At 35.1% G+C, this 22,029-nt stretch overlaps 1 long non-coding RNA gene across 1 annotated transcript in view; it reads right to left on the reverse strand.

The window, feature by feature from the left end:
- Window positions 1–609: 609 nt before the first annotated feature.
- Window positions 610–22,029, reverse strand: part of LOC138173923 (uncharacterized) — a 331,839-nt gene continuing 310,419 nt past the window's right edge. The window contains exons 6-7 of the long non-coding RNA XR_011171576.1: window positions 6,407–6,514; window positions 610–1,017 (exon numbers count right to left, since the gene is read on the reverse strand). This is a non-coding gene — a long non-coding RNA (uncharacterized lncRNA). The remainder of the gene's footprint in view (window positions 1,018–6,406; window positions 6,515–22,029) is intronic.

Genomic DNA, 22,029 nt, shown 5'->3' on the forward strand with positions numbered 1-22,029 from the left:
ACTTGTGTTAAGCTTCTGTTAATAATAAGAAACAGACTCCAGTAGCAGAAGGTGAAATGACATTGTTATTTTTATTTAAAATCAAACCTTTTTAATTGGCTAGAAAACTTCCTCTCCTCTCTTCTCTTCCCTTCCTTATCTCTCTCTCTCTCTCTCTCTCTCTCTCTCTCTCTCTCTCTCTCTCTCTCTCTCTCTCTCTCTCTCTCTCTTTCTCTTTCTTTTTTTTTCTCTGCCTCTCTCTCTGTCTCTCTCTCCCCCACCCTCTCTCTCATATGGAGGAAATCTAATCTGGTTGCTGTCATCCCATGTTTCATGTTATCCACATGACCAAACCACCACATAATTTGGCATGCCATGGAAGTGGCGCCCAGGCCTGGAACTGCAAGGCTCTTGGACGGTGGATTCAGAGTCATTGGCAGTAACTTGGGTTTCTGCAGTGGCTGCCCATACTGCACTTGGCTCAGGACTGTGCAATCAACCCTCTGCTTTTAGGATCTATGACACAGACCTACCCATAGACTTAAAAGGGGGGGGAGGGAGAAGGGGGGGTAGAAGGCAAAAAAGGAGGCTAATGGCACCACATATGTTCTCATGTTTTATTAGCCCCAAAATAGATATGATAAATCACAGCTTTTAACATCATAGACATTCTCATTGGTCAATGGTTTTGAATGTGAGGTTGAAACCAATTCCTTATATTAATTTGCATTATTCACTAATTTTATTTTGGGGAGGAGACATACATGTAACACATATGTTCAAACAAGCACATTTGGTTGCCACTCATTTAAAAGATGAATATAAGTAAGTTAAATTACTGATAAGGAAAGTATCAAGGAAATCCAATGGCTTTCACTGGGTTTTACATATGGTTAGGCAGTATAAGCTCAGTCAATAGCAATTTGTGTGTTCATTCCACTAATTTATTGAGAACCTATTGTGTGCAGGCATTTCAATAGACATTTGGGGCATGTGAAGCTAAATAATATCCAGTATTTGACAGCAGAAGTTCACAATCTAGATGAAAATGAAAAAAAAAATTAAAATAGGTTTCAAATTTCCTCCTGAGATTTAGCATATATTCAGGCAAATCCATTGTACTATAAACCAAAATGTTCATGTTACAAACTATAATTATCTATGTATACACATTTTAACAATGCAAATATCAATCAGCAATAGACAATGAAGTCAATAGGACAATATCCAGGCTGACATATTACTTTTAGTAAGGTATATAGTCTCTACTCTATTTCCCAAGCCAAACACAATGTGTTAACAACAATGTAACCTTTGATGAGTCATCTTTTTACTATGTATGTTTGCATAATGTTCTCATTAATATTTCATCCAAACTTAATTTTTTTTTTCCTTCGGGGATATTCATGTTGCACATTTTCAAGTGTTGAAATATATGCAAAGCTACATGAAAAACTTCCCTCCCATATCCTTTTTCCCTAATTCAGAAGCAAGCAGTTAAATTGGCAATATTTTTGGAAAGAAAAAAAAGATGTGGATTTCATAGTTGTGTGTGTATGTGTTCATGCATGTGCACATGGCAGCATCACCTGGAATTTCATGTTTCATTTCAGTACTGAACTCATTTAAAAACAGAAATCCTTATTTACACACAGTTGTGACTTCCTAGAATTTAACTATTCTCCTTTCCTCTGATGTAACATTTTTTCTTCCTTAGATTCTTAGGTCAGAGGACATGTATGTAATAATTAGAAGGTCCAAACTTCTGGGTCAATCTCTAGTTTCTATACTCAGAATCAGAGAAGTGTAGTATCACAGAATGTTAGAAGGAACTCAGAAGTCCTCTAGTTTGACTCCCCATCCCCACAAATAATATATTTTACAATATTACAGACAAGTGGTCATTCAACCTTTACTTGACAGTAAAGAGTTTGAGCCTACAATAGCCACATATCTAATCCCCTTTGCATTTGTAATGTATCTTTCTAATAAGGGTAAAATTACTCAGTCAAGTTATATATTCCTTAAACTCTCTAAGTACCAAGCTTTCAGTTATGAAATGATTGCTGATATCTTTACCACTAGGCCCCTGGGCATTATATTCATTTAAAATCAGGTGGCAATATATAACCTATATCAGATTGTTTGTGTTTTGGAGAAGCGGGAGGGATAGAGGGAGGAAAGGAGGGAGAAAAATTTGGAATTCAAAATTTTACAAAATCAGTGTTGAAAACTATCTTTATGTGTAATTTGAAAAAAAATAAAATATTATCAAGAAAAAAAAATGAAACCAGGTGGCAGAATTTACATCTGTTCTATACCAGATCATGAGTGGAGAATCAGTCGTTTTTACTGGAGCTAAAATTACTTCTAGACAAACATAAACAATTTAGGCAGTCAGTCCAGGAGGCTGCATTGTGTAGAGGGAAACCTTTTCATATGGAATCAGAAAACTTGTATTTGAATCCCTCACATAGGGATCTGGGAGATATTGGACAATTTGCTTAAATCTCTCTTGCTTCCAAGTTCCTTCCTCTACAGAAGTAATCACCATGGCATATTGGAAAGAGAATCAAAGTTGGAATCTAAAGGCAAAATTTCAATTTCAATTGGGCCACTACCTACCTATATTACTTTAGGCCAGCTCTTTTCCACTAATACCATCTCTACCACCTGTCTGGGGAAATCAATTTTATTTAACTATCCATATTTGCTACAAGAGTTTTGGTTTTCTTGAGCTATGGAGAAGGAAGGAAAGTAGGAAGGAAAAAATAAATGTCTGTTAATTGAAAAAAATACAATTCTTTTTTTAATAAAATGAAGAAGGTGATTCAAAGGGGATTTGCAATTTGAAGTCCTAGGATTCTAGCTCAGTTTTCAGTTTGGTTTCAGTAACCAGGTTGAAGGATGATTATTCCCTAATTTGTTAAATCATGGCTTTGAACTAGAAGGAAGAAAAAGGAATATGGCATTGTGGAAAAAAAATAAACACTGGGATGGGAGTCAGAATATCTGAATTGTATCACAACCACTGTTATGTATGACTTGTGTGATCTTAGCTACATCATTTACCTTATCTTGACCTCCATCACATCTTTTGTAAAAGAATGAGGTTAGAAACTGTTAGAATCCTTAGAACATGACAGAATAACAGGTTTCCTATGAAAAGCTCTCCCTTCATTGCACCAAATAATAACAGAAGCAAACTTCAAATAGAGAAATTCAAAGAATTACAAGAATATAAATGGGGAAACAGATACCTTACAGCTAATTTTTACGCACAAAAATAACCGATCAAATTTTCTGTCTGTCACCTGCCACTCTTCTCACTCCACATAAATATGAGGTGGAGGAGGGGAAAGGAGAAGTTAAGGGGCCCTACTGCAGATTTTGAACATGTCAGGAGATTAGCTTCTAAAAGACAGATCCTTGGTAACAAGTCCTGCTAGGTGGGAGGAAGTGATTGGGCCCTAAGAAGGGCAGAATTCTGGAAGGGTAGAGCAGGGTTCCATAAATTGAAAAGAAGCCTAGCCAGATATCAAAATACAAAAGTTATCAAAAGATGATGAAGAATAAGATGAAGAACAGTCCTGACCCCTTGAGCTAGGTTTGAAGAATGCTTTTTACTTCATGGAGAATTAGCATTTCTGGAAAGACAAAAAGCATCACAGAAGTAATAAGGAATAAGAAAGGAAGGAAAAGAAAATAATACTTATTCAAAAGGAATGTTATAAATTAATAAGACTAATATGAAAGAATAGATAAGGAAGGACAGTGTCACCAAAAAAAAAGGGGGGGGGGATGGAGAGCATTCAGCAAAAAGACAGAGACTAACATTAATCACACAAGCAACTAAGCATTCAGTAAGTTTTTATTATGTGCCAGGTATTGTGCTAGGCACAGGGGACATATAGACAAAAACGAAAGAGTTTTGTGGGGTTTTTGTTTGCTTCTTTTGTTTTGAGGAGCTTACATTTTTTTGGGGGAAAATAACATCTCCAAGGCATGCTGATTTCACTTTGGTCTCTTCCTCCTAATACTCCTGTATTTTTGCAAGTATTCTTTTGCAACTGCATCTTACCATATCCTGCGCCCTAGAATCTGATTAGTGAACTCTTATCTCTTAGCCTCATGTTACTTGGTCATAAATCCACCACAACGTATCCCAACAATTTGGAAGCCACATCACAGCCAAAGTATCTTCTCTCATGCCCATTCATTTCCATCTATAGCTCCTCTGTTTATATTGTCTTTCTCTTTTTTTTTATGTAGTCTCCTTCAAGAGGGTAATTCTATTGTTTTCTGGTTTTACATCCCCTATGCTTATACATAGTGCCTAAAACAAAAGCAACTCATAACTGCTCCATATGCAGATAAGGAACTGATAAATGGAAGTATGTATAGAACAAATATAGATAGAGATATACAGATATACACACAGACATACAAATGCATCTAAATGTATGTGTGTATGTATACATATATATATGTGTGTGAATGCGTATATAGATGTATACATGCATATATACCTATTAACAGGCACATACACACGTGTGGACACACACATACATATTTGTGTCTAATAGTAGCCATCTCTAGGAAGGGAAAAGAAAAAGAAATTTACATAATTTTTTGTGTATTTGAAATTTATTCATAGTAGATTTGGAGTTTCATGTGCAATCATCTTTATTTTTTATTGTATCGTGTTAAGGAAATATTTGTTTTATTCCATAAATTAAAATTTTTAAAAAGGTTAAGAAAAAGTTGCTTTTTTCATTCATTCACTAATTCATTCATATATGTGTGTATAATATACACATAAGTGTATACACACATAAATGAATACATAATATGAAGTAGATAAATGCAGGTTAAATTTGAAGAAGGCACTGGCAACTGGGTGAGGGGGGAGCAAGTAAGGCCTCCTATATGAGCAAAAACTTGAAGGAAACCAGGAATTCAGAGAGGTAGAGGTGAGAGGGCAGTGGAATCCAGGTATAAGGGATTAACAGTGAGTGACAGGAATTTGGAAGATATACTGTCATGGGTGAAAATCAGTAGATGGGTCTGTATGGCTGAGCTATAGAATGCATGGAGGGAAATATTTTGTAAGAAGACTAGGGAAGTAGGGGAAAAATGGGGAGAAAATTTGTTTAAAAAAAAAAGAAGAAGACTAGGGAAATAAGATGGGACCTGGTGACAAAGAGCTTTAATTGTTTAACAGAATAGTTTATATTTCATCCTAGAGGCAATAAAAGTAAACTCAAGGATTTTAGTTATAGACAAGGAGGAGGTAGGAAGGAGGAATGAAAAAGAGGAAAGGATGTTTATTCAGTTAAATATAAGCAAAGCAAACAAAAAATAGACTAAATGCTGACAAAAGAGGAGGCAAATCATATAAATGTACATATGTTTATATAGTATTTAATGGAAGAAAACACAATCTTAGCAAATTATAAAGATAAACACAAATGAATAAAATCACAAAGAAAAATCAAAAGACCATTAGGCAAAATAAAAGAAAAAAGAACAACAATTTACTACACTCAAGAAAAGCATTTAGAAAAAAAATGGATATATTAAGAATAAAAACAGGGAAGATTCAATAAAATTTACTAAGGTTAAGATTATAATATCTTGTAAGTACCAAGAATTACAATCAGTATCTTAGCTAAAGCAGCAATAAGATTTAGTTAGGGGTCAAATAAAGGAAGATAAATTATTCCTAAAAGTGCAATGGGAAAAGTAGAAACATCATAGTATATGAACCACACATCATCATAGCTAAGCTTTTAAAAGAATAGGTGAATTGCAAAAAGACATAGATAGCTATACAATAATAGCAAGTAATGTTAATATTCTTCTCTTGCAGCAGGATAAATGCAAAAGGAAGATATACCATGAGAAAAATATTGATCTGAACAAATTATTGGATGAACAAGATTTTACTGACATGATGACCAATGAATAGTAATATTTAAGAAGAGTAGTTGTAAAGCCAAGCATGAGCATCTTTCCAGAGGACTGCTGTTCTGAACAGCTTTAAGGTTCTGATCACATAGTATAGTGAACCCACTATTTACTCAGCAGTAAATTAAAGTAAAACATTCACAGAAACCATAGTGCAGCGTTCATAATGTTATAACATAACAACTTATCACTAAAGTGTCCCCATAGTTTTAAAGTTTAAAAGATATCATTCAGGAAGTTCTTAACTCAATCATCCTTAAGGAGCAAGCCTCTTTAAGGGATACAAAGTATGAAGGTCAAAGTTCTCCACCCCTAGGCCACAATAAATCATGATCTTTTCAGTCAGCATTAAGTACCTAAGGACAGGTTTTTTTCATCTTGACTGGAGACTGGCTCCAAAATTCCCTAGTTCCTCTTCCATGGGCCCAGCTCCTGCCTGAATCTACCCAATCATCACCTGCATTTACAGGTAGGCAGCTCTCAGCTCCTCATCCAGCTCCTCTTCCAGTTCTATGTTGAAGCTCATAGTATCCAGATCACCTCAATTCCTTCACACTTTCTATTTCTGGGAAGACAAAGAAGAAGTTTTCTCCTCAGCTCTGCAACCACAAGTGTTCTCTTCTCAATTTTGCTCTTTCCCAGTTTGGGCTTCTACTTATATATGGTCATTAGCTTCTCGCTGTTCTGCCCCTTCCTGTTGCATCAGCAAGTTCCTCCCACTGTGAGGATCACAAGTTCTGTCTCTTAATACAGACTTGATAAAATCATGGGCAAGTCTCAAAAGAAACTTGAACTTAAACAGGGTGCTAAATAATTAAGTAGCTGAAAAAAAGGTGATGAGTACTTCTTTGCTTTCCATTACAATAACATATGTCAATAATCATTGTAACTTTAAAAAACCCAATCAGGTACTAAGAGGTAAAGGAAACATAAAAGATGTAAAAAGTCAGATATAATAAGAATAATTTTTTAAAATGCACATATAATCAATGCAATTAACAATTGCAAATCTAAAAAAATGATGAGAAAAGTTCATTTTGAAGTTAATTTGGAGCATAGTCCACATTGATCTATTGGTAAAAGTTATAAAGGTGCCCGATCATTTTGAAATTTAATTGAGAATTATACAAGAAAATTGACTAACTTCTCCATAATTTTTGATCAGATGATGTCAGTACTTGCATTTACTCCATCAAAGACAGAAAATAAGATCAAATAAATACCAAGATATTTAGAGCAATCTATGGTAAAAAAAGAACTTGAAATAAAATGAGTAATCATTCATTACTTAAAGATTTTTATGTGAATATAATTAATAATTATTATATGCTAAGAAATTATGGAGATGGCAAACTCAGAGAAACATTGAAAAATTTAAATGAACAAATACAAAGTAAAATAAGTATAACAAAAGAGCATCCTACACAATGGCTTTGTCAATAGAAATGAAAGGTCACTAAAAGAAAATTGAATTCTGTGTATTAGAGAAATCAGAAAGGTCCCAGGGGAAGACATAATGAAGTGAACCTACTTTATCAGATCAGAGAGGTCGAAGGTTAACAGGAGAAAGCATTATGCATCTTGTCATATAAGTTCTCAGTAGGGAATAATAAATTTTCATTGTACAAGCATAGGTTCAATCTGAATAGGTAACTGGGAAAGACTATTATGTAAAGAAAAAAATACAACAATAAAACCTATTTTAAAAATTATAAAATAAGATAATGGGATCAAACACTGAAAACTTCATCTCGAAATCTCATGATTTTATAAGCATATAGGGACCAGAAGAAGGGTCATCATGACAGCTATATTGAGCCACTGAATAATCTGTTTCTTTACCTTTTAGAAAGCATCTTTTTTTAGGACAAGTATTAAAGATACTATACATGTTCCATTTTCCCCCTAACATTGATGATATCTGTTTTCAGTAGCAGGCAAGAAGCCCTGCTAGTTTTTATAGTTACTAGATTTCAGAGACTTACAGAGGAATTATTAACCTGTGGCACTGGTTTCTACTTCTGATTATGCAATTGTCTATAAGTACCTCACAATAAGACAGAGCAGTTTTTCCTACTTTTGAGGTTAATGACCAGTGTAATGGGAAGAAGGGATGATTCCTCCCATGTTAGAGCTTTTGTTTTGGATGACCTTTCCCTGTAGGGAATGAGAGCTCCATCCCCTTCTCCTTTGTGATAAGGGTTTACTGTGGAAAGCAACACAGAATGATTTCTCATGTGAATGAGACAGGTAGTTAAAGTTGAGAGAGAATGTTTACTCTTAGAAAAACCATATTCTGGTCATATTCCTTTCTCAGGTTGGGTCAGAGCTAACAGGAGCATATTAAAAAGTCATCCCACGAAAACAAGGTCAGTTGCTGAGAGGATATGCCCATCAGAAGTCGAGTATGTTTTGAATTTAACTCATAAAAACATTAAGAGTCAGAGATTGTAGGAGTGGCTAGGTGGCACAGTGAATAAAGCACTGGCTCTGGAGTAAGGAGGACCTGAGTTCAAATCGGGCCTCAGACACTTAACACAAAAACTAGCCATGTGACCTTGGGAAAGTCACTTAACCCCAACTGCCCTCCAAAAAGCAAAAATTAAAAAAAAAGAGTCAGAGATTTCTCAAAATAATGGAACCATGGGATTTTAAAGCCCCAAAGAACCTTAGTGCTGTAGGCCATTGCCATGATTTTACACTGGAGGAAACTAAGAGTTTGTGTGATTTACCATGCTGTTGTCTAAGGTCTTATGGTTAGTAAGTACCTGAGTAGCAGTTCAAGCTGAGACTTTTGGTCTTTAAGAATTGTGTTCTTTCCACCACATCATGCTGTTTATGCTACAGGTTCCAAAGGAAGATAAGTAAATTTAAATAGGCCATACCATACTAGAGACCAAGTATATGATGTGATAGTGACTGCTTTAGGAAGGAAGCAGCAAAGAGTGTATTAATGAAGCCTTCTTGGAACTTCCAAGAACTTAAACTGAAGTCCCTAAGAACATGGCAAAAGTCTTTGAAGTTACCAAAATTTATGCCTGATGGCTGAGAACAACTGGCCAGAAAATATGACCCTTTTCTCTGAATATTTCTGACAGGAAGCCCCAGTTACTAGAGTTTACTTTAAAGGCAGTTTCATGTTCAATCATCTTTTTTTTTTAACTATTTTATAAAAAATATTTTATTCCATAAATTAAAATTAAAATAAATATTTTAAAAACAAAAATGTCATCATTATTTTTGGATGCCACCTCAAAAGTACAACACACCAAAAAGAAGGGTCTCTAATTTCAAGTTCTAGTATTTGCAGTACTGAACACTTTGAAAGTAGCATAAAGTTAATGGTTCCTATTTCTCTACTGCTTCAAGATTGACTGAGTTCCTTACAATTAGACAATGAGCACAATTGTTCCCCTGATTTTACATACAAGAAAATCAAGGCTCAGAATGATCAGTTTTACAGGGGACTGGCCAAAGAGAAGACTGTACTTTTTGAATGCTAGTGTCCATGGGAAATCTTGATAACCCAGTTTCTGGTATGATGTTCGTGTAGTGCCCTGTTCTTCACTTTAGAATATACACAGGTGTGACTATACAATTATCCCTTCCACATTACCACTTTCCCCATTGTGATTTCAATATATCTCAGTCTGGCATAGGAAATAAGAAGAGGATTTCTTGGGAGTTTTATAGAAGCCACAGATGATATCTGAGGGCCAATAGATGACACAGAAAAGGTTTAGAGACTCTGAAATATGTAAAATATATGTATAGTATTATATAATATCAGGACACATTTTACAGGAAGGTCCCGTAAACACCCTATAAAAGAAAAAGAAAAATTTAGATTTCTTCTCTAGAATAAAATGACGGTCAAAAATTTAGTTAGGCTTTCCAGATCTCAGGGGCACTGCTACACCCCTCATCCCTGCAACATGGAAGGGATAACTATATTCAGTCTGCTAAACACATGATGAATGGACTTTTGAATGTCTGCTGAACTGGAAATGGAAATGCATACAAAAGACTCAAAGAAGAACAATTTGGTCCATTTTATTTTTTGCTTCCCTGAGGTCCAATGAGAAAGAAATGCTGCTATGTATCTCTGGTTATTAAAAGAGTCACAGTCCCTTAATTATCCTGAAACAAAATGAATACTCAACCACTTAGCCATACTATTGCTGAGTGAGGCACAGCCAGTAACTATCTCTACCCACATGCATTCACATGAAACCATGAAAACAAGACCCTGCTTTTTTTTAGGTCTTTTTGGAGGAGGGAAGGCAGGGCAATTGGGGTTAAGTGACTTGCCTAAGGTCACACAACTTGTAAGTGTTAAGTGTCTGAGGCCCTCCTGACTCCGGGGCCAGTGTTCTATTCACTGCACCACATAGCTTTCCTTAGTCCCTGCTTTTGCTTCTACCCTTGTATCTGTTCTTTTTTAATTTAAATTTATTTATTTACTTTAACTGGCAATATTCAGTTCCACAATCCCTTGACGTTCAAATTTTCTCCCCCTTCTCTCCTCCTTCTTCATCCCCCCCCCCCCCCCCCCCCCATATGTCCTGTAACCAGTTCTTATTTTTCTTGGAAGCTTTTGGTGCTGGAGTTCTTATTTCATTGTCTTTCTCCTGTTCCATGATTTGATCCTTTTTGTCCCCAAAATAGGAGCATGAGGTTGGATTGCTGTGCTTGCTTTGCTTCCTTTGATTGCTCATGTTTTTGATGAAATAAAATAAATCACTCATTTATTTGACTTTTGAGCTTTTTTGCCACAGTAGAACTCTGCTACAAGAGAGGGGAGATTTGTCCCAATTGCTGTGGTTTTCTTAGCTGCCAGAGATATCAGTTGGCTGCCCTCTCTGAAGCCTCCAGATGCTCTGGCAAAATGGTCACACACACCAGTATATCCACCCTAGACAGTGATCTGGATCCAAGTAAGTTAAATGACTACCACTCAGACTGGTAGCTTGGTCCCCATACAATCTGTAGGCCAAGAATTCTGAAGCAGCCATGTGGCAGCAGCTGCATGACTGCCAAATCTCAGCCACTTCTCCCTCCAGGGGGCAAAGGCTGGACTGCACTTCTAGACCCCCAGTTCCCAAAGTTCACACTGCACTGACCTCTCCCTTTTTCCTTAGAATCTATGGGTTTATAATTCTGGAAACTTCCATAGTTCCTGGTGATCTGAAGTCCCTCCAGCAGGAAGCTGGTTGTGGCCACCCTGAGGCTAAAACCTGGGGCTCATTCAGGGCTGGGCTACATTCCCAGAGTGCTGTACTGGACCCTTCCTGCCAGCCTGCTGGACTGTCTTCGTTGGGAAGGTAGCTTCTCTCTTTCATTTTCTGGGTTCTGTTGCTCCAAAGTTTATTTAGAGTCGTTTTTTTTTTTTTTTCATTTTTACATGAATTGGAGGAGGTAGAAGTGGGAACTGTGGGGAAGTCCTGTTTCTAATCCACCATCTTGGCTTTCCCCACCCTTTTTTTTGTTTTTTTGGGGGGAATGAAGGGCAATTGGGGTTAAGTGACTTGCCCAAGTTCACATGACTAGTAAGTGTTAAGTGTCTGAGGTTGTATTTGAACTCAGGTGCTGCTGACTTCAGGGCCTGTGCTGTATTCACCATACCACCTTGCTGTCCAAGCATTCTTGATGTCAAAACAGAGCTGAACAGAAAATTTGACTTACAAATACAAGAAGCAAGAGAAGCATGAGAAGGTAAACTGGAAAAAGAAATCATAAGGAACTTATAAAGTTGAACTATTTATGTTCTTACATGGAAAAATGATAATTGTAACTATGAGACTTTCCTCAATATGAGCATAGTTGAAAGGAATATATGTGTGTGTGTGTGTGTATACACACACACACACACACACACACATATATACATATATGTATATCTAGGAGAGTATGTGTGTGTACATATATATATAAATATATATGTGTGTATATATATGTGTGTGTGCGTATGTATGTTCATGTGTACATAAAGAGAGGGCACAGGATGAGTTGACTATGAAGAGATGATATCTAAAAAAATAAAATTAAGAGGTGAGTGATGAATATACTAGGAACAGAAGAAAGGGAGAGACAGATTAGGGTAAATTTTCGCATATAAAAGAGGCAAGAGAAAACTGTTACAAATGGGGGGGGGGAGGGCAGGCAGGTGAAAGGAAAGGAAAAACCTTTCTCTCGTTGGCTTTTGCCTAAAGGAGGAATAACATACACACTCAATTGGGTATCTTTCCTTACAGAAAATAGGGGGGGGGGAAGGAGATAATAGCAGGGTATGATAGAAGGGAGGTCAGATTAGGGGAGAGGATAGTTAGAAGCAAACACTTTTGAAAAGGGACAGGGTCAAAGGAGAAAATGAGGTTGCCTCTCCATGGATTATACCACCTTTGAAGCATTAAAACATCAAAACCTCTTGAACTAGCTCTGAAAACAGAAGGGTAAAAAAGTCTAAAGCTTGAGATAGTGTGATATTTAAACCTGCCCCCTCAACACACACACACACACACTCACACAATTTTTCAAAGTTAATCAAGTGTCAGAGGAAAAACATGGGACAAGAAATGAGGGAATTAGAACAATGCAAGGACATTTTGAATAAAAAGCAATTAACAGTTTGGTAAAAAGAGGCAAAAAAATACTTAAAAACATAACACCTTATGTAACAGAATTACCAAGTGGAAAAAGAAGAACAAAACTTAACTGATGAAAATAACAAGTCAAAAAGCAGAATTATTCAAACAGGAAAATGTAAAAAATGTTCAAAGAAGAAATAATTCTGTAAAAAAAATAAATTGGGCAAGTGCAGACTAATAACTTTATGGGAAATCAAGAAGAAATAAAAAAGTCAAAAGAATGAAAAAAATAGAGAAAAAGTGAAATCTCTCATCAGAAAAAACAACTGACTGAGAAAATAAATCAAGGAGAGTTGATTTAAGGATTAGTGAGCTGTCTGAAAACTTTTATCAAAGGAGGAGACTAGGAATCATATTTCAAAAAAATTATGAAGGAAAACTGACTCTGGAATCAGAGGGTAAAATAAAAATTGAAAAAAAAATAAGTGATGATATCATGAAAGAGATGCCTAAATGAAAACACTCAGTGAAATTATAGCTAAATTATAGAGCATCCAGGTCAAAGAGGAAATATCTCAAGCAGTTAGAAACTTTAAATATCATAAAGTCAGAGTCAGGATCACAGAAGACTTAGAAGCTACTACATAAAAGGAGAAGAAAGCTTGGAATATCATATTCCAAAAGGCAAATGAGCTAGGATGACATCAAGAATAAACTACACAGAAAAATTGAACATATTCTTTCAGGGTAAAATGGATATTATAATGAAATTGAGGACTTTCAAGCATCACTTATGAAAGGACTACAGCTGAATAGAATGTTTAATTTTCAAATACAAGATTAAAATTTTAAAAAAGAAACATGAACAGGTAAACACAAAAGAAAAATTATGAGTGATTTAATAAGACTAAATGGTTTGTTTTTCTAAAAGGGAAGATCATACACATGTCTCCCCAAAACTATCATTTTTAGAACTATTAGAAAAAAAAATCTACATGACAGAGAGCATGTCAATGAGTTGATTTTGTTGGGATATTCTCAAAAAATAAAAGGATGAGGAAGACAGATGGACTTGGAAAAAGAGGAAGAATAGAGAAAAATCTTTCACATAAGAGAGGATCACAAGAAACTGTTTTTACAGTGGAGGGGAATTGGAGGACAGGTATTGCTTGAAATTCTCATTGGGATTTGCATAAAGAGAGAAGAATACACATGCACACACACAAGCATGCATGCACAAACTCAACCAGTTGTAGACATACATCTTACCTAGCAAGGAAATAGGAGAATGTGGAGAAGAGAAAGGCTGTGTGTGTGTGTGTGTGTGTGTCTGTGTGTGTGTCTGTGTGAATGAGAGAAAAAAGAGAACACAGATTAAGGGAAGCAGTGGTCAGAAGGAAAACAGACTTTTGAGGAGGGATAGTGTAAAAAGATAGAAAGATAGATATAGAAAAGAAAATAGAATGAAGCAAAATGCAATTAGTAATAATAACTTAAAGTGAATGGAATGAATTTAACCCTAAAATAGAGGTAGATAGAAGAATGGATCAGAAACCAGAATCAAACAATTTATTCTTCACAAGAAACATATGTGAAAAAGAGACATAGGCACAGATTTTAAATAGGGTACTGGAGCAGAAACTAATATGCTTTTCCTGAAGTGGAAAAGTTAGGAATAGTAATCATGATCTTACACAAATCAAAGCAAAAACAGGTCCAATTAAAAGAGAGAAGCATGGACAGTATATCTTGCTAAAAGGCATCATTGACAGTGAAGCAACATCAATACTAAGCATATATGCACCCAGTGGCACAGCATCCAAATTCCTAAAGAAAAAGTTAAATGAGAAACAGAAAAAAAAGACTTCAACTTTACCTTCTAAGAGCTAGGGGGCAAAAGGAACTAACCATAAAATAAGAAATAAGTTAATTAAATAAATAGAATTTAGCAAAATTAGATATAATATACTTCTATTAAAAAATTGAATGATATCTATTTCTCAGCTGTTTATAGTACATTCACAGCAAAAAATATATTCATTCATTGGGGCATAAAATCTTCACAACCAAATGAAGAATAGATAAATATTAAATTCACCATGTTCACATATTAATATGATACATAATTATATTCAATAAAGGTCTGTGTAAGCATAGGAGAAAAATTAATTGGAAACTAAATAGTGAAATCATAAGAATCAGTGGGCCAAAAATGATAGAAACAATCAATAATTTTATTGAAGAGAATGACAATGAGAAAACATATCAAAATTCATGGAATGTAGACAAAGTGATATTTAAAAGAAAATTTATGTCTTCAAACACATACATCAACAACAGAAAGAGTGAATCAAAGAATTGGGTGTCAAATTTAAAAAAAAGAATCAGAAAAAGAAAAAATTTTAAATCCTCAATTAAACACCAAAATGAAAATCTCTTCAAAGGAGAAATAAAATTGAAAGTTAAAAAAATGAACTAGTAGATAAAAATAGGAGCTAGATGTATGAAAAAATAAGCAATTCATCATATTTTAAATAAGAAAAGAATTGCCAGTATAAAAAATAAAATAGTGAATATATGCCACCAGTGAAAATAAAATTAAAGAAATTATTTGGAATTACTTTTCCCAATTACATGGTAGCAAAACTGACAATCTAAATGAAATGAATGGATATTTACAAAAATATAAATTCCCCAGATTAACTAAAGAATATTTAAATAATCCTCTCTAAAAATATAAACAAGTCATCAATTAGCTCTGTAAGAAAACAATCCCCAGGTTAATATAAATTTACAAATGATTTCTTTCATGTACTTAAGGAACAATTAATCCCCCCACATTATTCAATGTATTTGAAAAAAATAAATATAACTAGAAAAGTTGAAAGATATAAAATAAACCCACATGTATTATCATTTCCTTGTATCAACAAGAAAACTCAGCAAGAAAAAATGGAAATAGATATTCCATTAAAAATACCTGCAGATGGAGGCAGGCCCAGAAGGCGCCTGATCAACAAGGAGGGCAAGTCGTCCCACCAACCACAAGGGCCACTACCAGGACTAACACCAAAGGGCTGGGACTGGAAAGAGCAATGTAAGAACCAAATGCAGAGGCCCCTGTCCAAGAGAGCAAATACTCCTGAAGCTACCACTTCATAGCCCAGAAATTTAAAAAAAAAAAAAAAAGAAAGAAAGAAAGAAAAAGAGCCCCTATCAGGACATCCAAAGACCAGGATGAGAGAGTGAACCTCCCTGCTCCAAACCACCCCCTCTGACCCTGAAAACACAGTAACTATTGCCCCAGGGCAAAACCCTCTACAGTAAAGGCTTGGGGTCCCTAGAGGAAGGGCGTGGCTAGGGCCCTGCCTCACAATGAATAGAAAGCAGACTACAAAGACTGTGGAGTCCTATTATCCTCAGAGGGAGGAACCAATCTCAGAGGGAGTATATATCGACTTCACACCCACAGCTGAAACATCAACAGGGAACAGGTCCCAAGCACAGAAAGCTCTCCTAGATGAGATCAAAAGGAACTTTGAAAACCAAATGAGAGAGATAGAAGACAAAATGAATAATTCTCTCAAAACCAAAATTGCAGAATTAGAAAAACATTATAATGAAGAAAACATCTCTCTAAAAAGAAAAGTGTATGATATGGAAAAGGAGCTCCAAAAATTAACCGAGGAAAATGATATGCTAAGAACTAGAATCAACCAAATTGAAACAAATAACTCTATGAGGAACCAAGAATTACTCAAACAAAACAAGAAGAATGAAAAATTAGAAAAAGAGGAAAAATATCCCAAAGAAAAAAATAACTGACTTGGAAAACAGATCCAGGAGAGATAATATGAGAATCATAGGCCTACCAGAAAATCATGATGAAAAAGTGAACCTGGACAACATTCTCCAAGAGCTCGTTAAGGAAAACTGCCTTGAGATACTAGAACCTGAGGGTAAAATAGAAATCGATGGGATCCACAGGACACCTGCTGAAAGAGATCCCAAACTGAAAAGTCCTCGAAATGTTGTGGCCTAACTCAAGAACTACTAGGTAAAAGAGAAAATACTTCAAGTGGCCAGAAAGAAGTAATTCAAATATTGAGGATCCACAGTGAGTATCGTACATGATTTGGCAGCCTCTACACTGAAAGATTGGAGGCAATGGAATACAATTTTCTGGAAGGCAAAAGAGCTCGCGTTACAACCAAAGATCACATACACAGCAAGAATGAGCATATTCTTCCAGGCAAACAGATGGTCATTCAATGATATAACAGAGTTCCAGACCTTCCTGATCAATGGAAAATTCAACCTCCAATTACAAGATGCAACAGTGACATAGAAAGGTAAACAAGGAAAACACACACACACACACACACACACACACACACACACCCTGCTATTTGATAAGACCAAAGTGGTTATAGACAAGTAGAGGGTATGAGCAGAAAGTACACAAAACAATGATTAAGAAAAATCTTATTAAGGGCTACAAAGGGACTGCAATGGAAGAAGAGGAATGAATGAAGTGGAAAAGTGTAAATTATGCCACACAAAGAGGCATAAAAACAGTATAGCAGAGGAAAAGAAGGGAGGGAGATGAGAATCATATCAGTTTTGCTGTCATTGGTTATGGTGCAAAGAGGGTATAACAACCAGTTAAGCATAGGACCCTATGGAGAAGAAATGCAAAAAAGTATAATTTTAGAGGGAAAGAGGGGAGGGAGAGGAGATTTGCCTGAGATTTGTTCCTGTCACTCTTGGTGCAAAGAAGAAATTTCATACTTCATTAAGTATAAAAATATCCTACAGGCAGTAGGAAGGGGAAAGGGCTACAAAAGCGGGGGGAGGGGGTTAGTTAGTAAGGAGCAAAGAAGTAAGGGGAAAGGGGAGGAAAAGGGAGGGGGGATGATAAGGGCATACTGAGGGAAGCAGTGGTCAAAAGGAAAACTATTAAGGAGAGGAAGGGAGAAGGAGAGAAAAAATATAAGCATTAATGGGGGTGGAAGGTAATAGGATGGAGGGAAAAAAAACAGATAATAATCATAACTGTAAATGTGAATGGAATGAACTCTCCCTTAAAACACAGATGGATAGCAGACTGGATTAGAAATCATAATCCTACAATATGCTGTTTACAAGAAACACATATGAAACAGAGGGATACATATAGGGTAAAGTTAAAAGGCTGGGGTAAAATATATCATACCTCAGCTAAAGTAAAAAAAGCAGGGGTAGCAATCCTTATCTCAGATAAAGCAAATTTGACCTAATTAAAAGAGATAAGGAAGGAAACTATATCCTGTTAAAGGCACCATCGAGAATGAAGCAATATCATTACTTAACATATATGCACCAAGTGATATAGCATCCAAATTCCTAGAGGAGAAGGTAAAGGAATTAGAGGAAGAAATAGATGTTAAAACTATACCAGCGGGAGACCTTAATCTCCCCCTCTCTGAACTTGATAAATACAACCTTAAAATAAACAAGAAAGAAGTTAAGGAGGTGAACAGAATTTTAGAGAGGATAGGTAGGATAGATCTCTGGAGAAAACTGAACGGGGATAAAAAGGAATATACTTTCTTCTCACAGGCTCATGGCACATAATCAAAAATTGATCACATTCTAGGGCATAAAAACTCATAATTCTATGCAGTGAGGCAGAAATATTAAATGCATCCTTCTCAGATCATGATGCAATAAAAATTATATACAATAAAGGGCCATGGAAAGACAGACGAAAAACTAATTGGAAATTAAACAATTTAATCCTAAAGAATGAGTGGGTCAAACAAGAAATTATCAAAATAATCAGTAATTTCATTCAAGAGAATGATAATAATGAGACAACATACCAAAATTTGTGTAATGCATTAAAGGCAGTTCTTAGGGAAAGTTTTACATCCCTGACTGCACACATGATTAATTTAGAGAAAAGGGAGGTCAACAAATTGGGCATGCAATTGAAAAACCTAGAAAAAGAGCAAATTCAAAATCCCCAACTAAATGCTAAATTAGAAATATTGAAAACCAAAAGAGAGATTAATAAAATTGAAATTAATAAAGCTAATGAAATAATAAATAAAACTAAGAGCTGGTTTTATGAAAAAGCCAACAAAATTGATAGACCCTTAGTCAATATGATTTAAAAAAAGAAAGAAGAAAACCAAATTATGAGTATCAAAAATGAAAAGGGTGAATCTACCTCCAATGAAGAAGAAATCAAAAGAATAATTAGGAATTATTTTCCCAATTGTATGCACATGAATTTGACAATTTTAGGGAAACGGATGAATATTTACAAAAATACAAATTGCCCAGATTACCTGAAGAGGAAGTAAATTACTTAAATAATCCCATCTCAGAAAAAGAAATTGAACAAGCCATCAGTCACCTCCCTAGGAAAAAATCTCCAGGGCCAGATGGATTTACTAGTGAATTCCATCAAACATTTAAAGAACAATTGATTCCAATACTCTACAAAATGTCTGGGAAAATTAATGAAGGAGTCCTACCAAATTCTTTTTATGACACAAATATGGTACTGATACCTAAATCAGGAAGAGATAAATCAGAGAAACAACATTATAGACCAATCTCTGTCATGAATATGTATGCAAAAATTCTAAATAAAATACTAGCAAAAAGACTACAGCAACTTATCTCAAGAATAATACACTTTGATCAAGTAGGATTTAATCCAGGAATGCAAGGATGGTTTAATATTAGGAAAACCATCAGGACAATTGATCATATCAACAATAAAACTAGCAGAAACCACATGATCATCTCAATAGAAGCAGAAAAGGCTTTTGACAAAATATAATATCCATTCCTATTAAAAACATTAGAAAGTATAGGAATAAATGGAGCCTCCCTTAAAATAATAGGTAGCATCTATTTAAAGCCATCGGCAAGTATTATATGTAATTGGGAACAGCTAGAAGCATTTCCCATAAGATCAGGGGTGAAACAAGGGTGTCCACTATGACTCCTCTTATTCAATCTGGTACTAGAAATGTTAGCGGTAGGAATTAGAAAAGAAAAAGGAATCAAATTAGGCAAAGAAGAGACCAAGCTATCATTCTTTGCAGATGATATGAAAATATACTTAGAGAATCCTAGAGAATCAAGTAAAAAACTACTTGAGATGATAAATATATTTGGCAAAGTTGCAGGATATAAAAGAAACCCACAAAATTTCTCGGCATTCCTATATATTTCCAATCAAATTCAACAGTAAGAGATAGAAAGGGAAATCCCATTTAAAGTTACTGTAGATATTATAAAATATTTGGGAATCTACCTTCCAAAACAAACCCAGGACCTATATCATCACAACTGCAAAACACTTTTCACACAAATAAAGTCAGATCTAACTAATTGGAAAAATATCAATTGCTTGTGCCTGGGTCGAGCTAATATAATGAAAATGAAAATTTTACCTAAATTAAATTATATATTTAGTGCCATACCAATTAATTTACCAAAAAATACTTTATAGAGCTAGAAAAATAGTAACAAAATTCATTTGGAAGAATAAACGGTCCAGAATATCAAGGGAATTGATGAAAATAAATGCTAGGAAAGGTGGACTAGCTATACCAGATTTCAATCTGTATTATAAAGCAGCAGTCATCAAAACTACTTGTTACTGGCTGAGGAATAGAGTAGTTGATCAATGGAATAGATTGGGTACACAAGAGTCAGCAGTCAATGAATATAGCAATCTACTCTTTGATAAGCCCCAAGACACTTGTTTTTGGGATAAGAACTCACTATTTAACCAAAACTGCTGGGAAAACTGGAATATAGTATGGCTGAAACTGGGCATAGATCATTATCTAACACCATATACCAAAATCAATTCTAAATGGGTGCATGATGTAGGAATAAAGGTTGATACTGTAAGCAGTCTCGGAAAACAAGGAATAGTTTACCTGTCAGATTTGTGGAGAGGGAAATACTTTATGACTAAACAAGAATTGGAGAACATTATAAGATGTAAAATGCATAATTTTGACTACATGAAATTGAAAAGCTTCTGTACAAACAAAGCCAATGTAACCAAAATTAAGAGGGAGGTGGGAAATTGGGAAAGAACCTTTACAACCTATGTCTCTGACAAAGGACTCATTTCTTAAATACACAGAGAATTGAGTCAAATTTATAAGAATACAAGTCATTCCCCAATTGACAAATGGTCAAAGGATATGAACAGGCAATTTTCAGAAAAAGAAATTAAAGATATCTATAAGCACATGAAGAAATGCTCTAAGTCACTACTGATTAGAGAAATGCAAATCAAAACAACTCTGAGGTACCACATCTCACCAGTCAGATTGGCTAAGATGACAAAACAGGAAAATGACAAATGCCAGAGAGGATGTGGGCAAATTGGAACACTAATGCATTGCTGGTGGAGTTGTGAACTGATCCAGCCTTTCCAGAGAGCAATCTGGAATTATGCCCCAAGGGCTATAAATAATTTCATACCCTTTGACCCAGCAATACCACTTCTAGGGTTGTATCCCAAAGAGAACATAGAAGTGGGAGAAAAACCCATAGGAACAAAAATATTTATAGCAGCTCTTTTTGTGGTAGTAAAGAATTGGAAATTAAGGGGATGCCCATAAATTGGGTAATGGCTGAACAAGTTGTGGTATATACAATTATGGAATACTAATTGTGCTATGAGAAACGAGGAGCATATGGATTTCATATTTACCTGGAGAGGCTTATACAAACTGATGCTGAGTGAGAAGAGTAGAACCCGGAGAAATTTATACACAATTACAAACACAACGTATGTGTGATGACCAACTTTGATAGACTGGACTCTTCTCAGAAATGCAGTGATATAAGTCAACCCCAAAAGGCTCATGATGGAGAGAAATGTGTGCATCCAGAGAAAGAACTAGAAAGAACTGAGTATATATACAGGTGGAAGCATAATACCTGATCTTTTTTTCCTTTTCTTATTTGGTTTTATGTCCTCTTTACCATTTTTTCATTCCATCTGATACAATCTGTCTTTATAACCTGACTAATGTATAATGTGAAAGTATTTACAGATCCTATACTTGACTTTATGCCACCATGGGGGGGAGAAGAGGGGGGGACAAAATGTGAAACTCAAGTAATTTTGGAATTGAATCCTATAAACTAAAAGTAAACAAAGAAAAAAAAAGAAAAAAATACTTGCAGACAATATAATATACTTGGGAGTTTACCTGCTAAATTAAACCCAAGGATTATATGAACATAATTACAAAACGTTTTTCACATAAGTAAAGAAAGATCTAAACAAGTAGAGAAATATTCATTGCTCACTAATAGGCTGAGCCAATATAGTAAATGTCATTTCTAACTAAATTAATTTATTCATTCATTGCCATAACAATCAAACTATCAAAGCATTATTTTATAAAGTTAGAAAAAATAGTAACAAAATTCATCTGGAAGAATAAAGGATTAAGAATTT

Source organism: Petaurus breviceps, unplaced genomic scaffold, assembly GCF_028583685.1.
Source record: "Petaurus breviceps papuanus isolate PSGF00001 unplaced genomic scaffold, PetGlider_PUasm1.0 67, whole genome shotgun sequence".
Classification (NCBI taxonomy): Eukaryota; Metazoa; Chordata; class Mammalia; order Diprotodontia; family Petauridae; genus Petaurus; species Petaurus breviceps.